This window comes from Oryzias melastigma, linkage group LG21, assembly GCF_002922805.2.
Source record: "Oryzias melastigma strain HK-1 linkage group LG21, ASM292280v2, whole genome shotgun sequence".
In the NCBI taxonomy this organism is placed as follows: Eukaryota; Metazoa; Chordata; class Actinopteri; order Beloniformes; family Adrianichthyidae; genus Oryzias; species Oryzias melastigma.
The window spans coordinates 1,936,242-1,941,616 of NC_050532.1; the positions used below are offsets into that span (position 1 = coordinate 1,936,242).

The following is a 5,375-nucleotide window of genomic DNA, read 5'->3' on the forward strand; positions in this document are numbered from 1 at the left end:
ACTTCTGCCATCATGGTCATCAAATTGGTTAGTTTTGGTGCTTTACATGCATGAATATAAGTAAATGTTGATTTGTTTTGAGCTTAAATGTGCAGAATTTATGCCTTTTTAAAGACTGAATTTTCTTCTTTTTGTGTGTTTAGAAAACTCAATTTTTCAAATGACAGATAACATTTAAGATGATAAATTTTACATTTTTATCCACCGAGTGTGCTTTTGTCAAATGTTACATCTGCTACAGGTTTCAAAGTAGTGGTAGAGGGTTGAATCTACCATGGTGGTGTCTTAAATAAGTTTTCTGCTGATGAAAAAGGTCAGCCTTTCATGTGCTTTTTATTTAATGATAGTTTAAATTTTACCAATAGGTAATAGATCTTGATGCTACGGCGATGTAGAACTATGACTACTAGGATGACGCTGCATTTCTCAGCAGAAATACTCAGTTACCTTTCAACATTCAGAGTTTCCAGAATATTAGTACTTACACACCACCATACCATGTGAGATACTGGCTCCTAATAGGAGAATATGCTGAAAGCTCTTCAACACGACTTTGCAGTGTCATCTAAGGGCCCAAAGATGGTGGCACTCAATATATATTGATTTTTATTTCATTTTTATCCATCAATCCATCCAACCTCTGAACTCACCGAATCAATTTAGGGGTTGCTGGAGCCTATCCCAGCTACTGTCCAGTAAACACGGGGTACATCCTAAATCCTGGACTGTGGGTGGAATCTGGAGTACACGGAGAAAACCCACGCATCCACGAGGAGAACATGCAGACTCCACACAAGCCGGGATTCAAACCTTTCTTGCTGTGAGGCTAGAGAGCGCCACCCACTACACCACTTTCATTTTTAACGTCTGCACATTATTTACTTCTGATGGACTCATTGAGACCTTTTACAACTAATTCTGTTCAAACCTAACACGAGTTAAAGTGATTGGTAGCTACACATTCTCTCAGGCGATTGTAAAATGCCTTTCTCACACTATTTTAAGACTTGTAGCACTGTTGAGTTTGAAATCTAGTGGATAAAATGTGAAATTTGAACACTTTGTATTGGCTTGGGGGCTATTATTTTTTTTATATATTCTATTTACAAAAAAAGATAAAACCATCTGCACCACCATACAGCTAAAATTGTAAATTTACTATTTAAAAAATATTACAAAGAAAAATTAATTAAAAAAAATGAGTTGTAAGGTCATTAAAACAAAGTTGTACATTTACAAAAAGTAAAGCAGATTCTTACAGTGTGATGTTCATCCCATGAATTGTCTGCAACATCAAATAAAAAGATAATGTTTTATTCTTTTTTTAGCGTTTTAAAAGCTAAAGTAATATTTATTTACTTTAAATTTAAATTATAAACAAAGCACAAGTGCCAGACAATTAAAACAAACCATGTTAAATTTTAGGCAGAGGAACACCAAAGTGTTTGGCTGAAACAATGTATTTTAACCTGATATAACCTGTTTTCTCATTTTACTGAGCTGAATTACTCTCAATTAAAGACTGTAATAAACATACCACATTGCCATGAAACCATTTTGTTTATTTTCATATCTATTATTACAATGCTCATGTTAGGATTTAGTTTTTACCTGCAAGAAGAGACATTTCTAAACTTCTTTGAAAATGTCAACATCAACTTTTATAAAAAAGCTTTAAGACTCAAAATGTTAAACATGGAGCCAGTAAAAACTAACTCCTAAATAAAGAACACCCAATATGAACCCTTTAAACAGCAGGTTTGACTGAACATTAACTTGGTGTTTGGAGTTGACAGAGTGCTTGATGCTCCTTCTGGATGTTGTTTTGCAGCTCATCAGACCGTCACTTCAGGCAGAAATCACGGCTCCTCTCCTCAACAACCAGTCAGGCTTATGCAGCAGGTTCAGGAAAAGTGGCTCCTCCAAAGGACCTGCAATTAAAAAAAAAAGGAATTTAAATAACTAGATATATAGCATTACCTGCAATGATGCCAGTGTGAATGCTGGAACCTGAATGTGGCAGCTGAAGATGCTTACATTGATAGCTAAAACTGCTGAAACTGATAGCCCAAAACACTGAAGCTCATTGCAACTAAAATATTACCTAAATACTAAATTAGCCTAAAAAAACAGGTAAATCTGCGGTGTCTGATGCTAGCGCTAGCTAGCTAGCTAACAGACATGTGGAGGACGCCGCGAGCTCCGCAATCAACATTCTGACAATGTTGACACTGCTGATCAGAGCTTTTCATTGAATGTACAGCCAACAACTTCTCATATTTAATTACATCATGGGTTTAAAAACCCCAGGAAATAGCTGCAGGTTAAAACTGACATTTACAGTGTCATCAAAGCAGCAGAACGCGTGGCTTCAGTTACTGGGACTCGGAGCATGTTTCTGGGACGTTTTCACCACGGACGACTAAACATGTCCACGTCTCCATTAGAACTCTGTGCATGTCCCGTCTTGGAGTCAGCAACAGCTAGCTTGCCAAAGTAGCAATTTCACATAGTCAGAAACACATGACTGAAAAAAATAATATAACTGATTCTTACCTAGAATGGGTGTATTATCATGTCCTCCGGTCTCTGATTTTTCTTTTACGGTCAAAAATCAATAAACAAAATGATCAGAGCATCAGATTTTCACCATAAGAATCTGCGGAAACTACTTGGGTTCCTCACGTGTCAAAAACGATATTACGAAAAACGAAATCGAAGTCCTGCTATCCGATTTTCGTTTTGGATTTTGAATCGAAAAATGAAAAAAAAAGAAAAAGGTTAGTTTTTCGTTTTTAAGTAGAAAAACAAATAATACACAGATTCAGAAAAAGCACTGGCTAGTCAGCCCTGCTCCGGACCAGTCGGACAGCATGCAATGCATCTTGGCTAAGGAATCAGCAATGGCGCTCAGTGCTAAGGGGGGTGCATTCATTATCCTTTGATGTTTATGACGTCTGAATATTGCATCATCAGTGTTGTGCAATGTGAAGTGTATGTGCCATTTGTTCTTGTGTCATATACCTTAGCACCTAGGTTGCATTGGGATACTCATTCCGCTTACTTGCAGCACAAGCGGCCATGCTGCAAGCAGTGAGGCCCGCAGACATTGCACACTGCCCGACTGATCCAATAACGCATTGTCGCCGATCCCCTTTTATACCCTGCCATTTGACCATGCTTGTAACTCATGGTTTCAACTCTAATTCATTTTAGTGTGCTTTGGCAAACTTGAATTTTATATGTTACTTTTAAATAAAATATGAAGACAAGTAAAAATACAACTACATGGAAAATACAAGAAGGGTTTTTCTATTCTTTTTTCTTTTAAAAAGATACATTTTGAGCCGCAGTGCATGCTGGGAAACGGTGTCGTCCAATAATGGATTGGAAATCATTTGACATACGGCGTGACAAACGTAAGGCATACCTATGCTATGGCTGTCCAAATTCAGCTGATGCGTCTTTCTGAGGCCATGGTCTGTCACAGAAAAAGAAAAAACAGTAACCATCGTAAACAAACTGTTTTAGCGGAAGTGACGTCTCCCGCGCATGCGTGGTACCGGTCTCGCTTCCGGGTACTGGAAGAGCTAAACTCTTTGCGAATGTTTTTTCAGCATTAAAAACGGACAGATTGTCGTGGACAAATGGACTCCTGGAAATTTACGAGACTTTAGTAACTACGCGAAGAGGAGTCTGACTGTATGACGGTGATGACGAGGTAGTTTTGTTGTACATTAGCCAAAATGTTAGCCTGACACAAACACACAGCTTAATAATAACAATACATTTGATCGATTTGAAATTTCTAAAACATACCGGTATGAAAGTCAATGTCGGGGTTATGATTATAAAACTATGTCTTCCTTTGGTGATTTTAAGCTGTTTATAATAGATTTTTTTTATGTTAGCAAGAAGACTTATTAGCATGATGAGCTCTGAAATGTCAACAGGAAAAAATGGAAGTTGGAGTTGTCCTGTTGAGCACACACACCGGTTGATCTGGAGGGACACCAAGAACCATGTAAGAAAGCAAACTACCGCTAAAGTTACTTTAATTTATTACATATTTTGATGGAGACAAGATAAAGAACACCCCTCTACCCACAGTAAAATTCAATCACATAAATACAAAAGAAATGGTTAGCTATTTTTATTTGTAATGCTAAGGGAATGTGCTTGTTGATTTATTTAGACCTCTCCATGGCTGTGTAAAATTATGCTATGCATTATATTTCCAGTATTTAACCCTTCTTCTGTCTGTTTACTCTAATAGCAATTAAAAGTTGCTAATTATTAAGTGGATTAAAGTCCATGATTAAACTATTTTCAGTCTGGATTGTTCCTATATGTTAGCATAAACCTCCTTTAAAAGCTTGTTTCTGTCCATCAGTGACTATGGATGCATATAGAGTAGAGAATGAGTCATCTGCTTTAGAAAAAGCCCTAAAAAACGTGTAAAACAACATTTAAAGTTCATGAAATCAGGAAGTGGTTCCAGGTCTCTGTGAACATGAGTTTGTGACGAGCAGAAAGTCTCAGGAAAAACAGTTTGTTCTTCAGGACGAAGTTTCCTCTCTTAAAAAAATGTGAAAATCCTTCACAGAATAATGGTATATTCCTTCATATCAAAGTAGTTCATGTATTTAAAGTTGATGTTGTTTCATTCCTTCCCTGTTAAAAACACTAGAAATTAGGTTTCTGTCTGTATTGCAGACATGGTTGTACGTTCACAGACTCATAGGGAACTTTAACCAGGGTTGGGCGATATGGCAAAAAAAAAGAAAATCGAGATTTTTTTAAATTTTACTTCACAATTTTATCACAATGTCTTTAAAATAAATTCAAATTGACAAAAAATGAATTGTATGATTGTAGTTGAAAGACGTAAACACATTTTGAACATATATTTATATTTAATTCCAATTTTAACTTTAAATGTATTACAAGCATTGATATGTATTACTGGATTGACCATTGACTATTTGCTGCTACAGGCAGAGACGTGCGCGCGCAGGCGTCATCGCTATACATTGAGTCATGGCAGCAGAACGCAGCTGTTTCAATGGAGGACAGGCAGACAACAACCACAAAAATCGGGCTAGCTCCCTCATTTCTTAACCGATTTTTACAAAATATGGCTCGAATTAAAGCTTAGATAATTACTGATCTTGTGGTATATTTAAATATTTATTATCTATTAATATTAAGCTGTAAATAGTGCAAGAATTGCGCCTCCTAATACATTGCTGTCAAATGAACAGCTTCTAAATATCAGTGAGTTTAGATTTTGCCTCTGTGTTAAAATCCATAAAACAGAGCTTGTAAATGCTTATCACCAAAGACCAGAAATAAGGGAGATTGATGAAGTTTAA

General features: G+C 36.5%; 2 long non-coding RNA genes across 2 annotated transcripts in view; one reads left to right on the forward strand and one right to left on the reverse strand.

Annotated features, from left to right (window-relative positions):
- Positions 1-1,541: 1,541 nt before the first annotated feature.
- LOC112155256 lies at positions 1,542-3,397 on the reverse strand. The gene is made up of 2 exons (XR_002920766.2): positions 2,557-3,397; positions 1,542-1,931 (listed from the first exon to the last, which is right to left on the reverse strand). It is a non-coding gene; the product is annotated as an uncharacterized LOC112155256 (long non-coding RNA).
- A 139-nt stretch (positions 3,398-3,536) lies between these two features.
- LOC112155255 overlaps positions 3,537-5,375 on the forward strand; it is a 4,386-nt gene continuing 2,547 nt past the window's right edge. The window contains exons 1-2 of the long non-coding RNA XR_002920765.2: positions 3,537-3,721; positions 3,954-4,024. This is a non-coding gene — a long non-coding RNA (uncharacterized LOC112155255). The remainder of the gene's footprint in view (positions 3,722-3,953; positions 4,025-5,375) is intronic.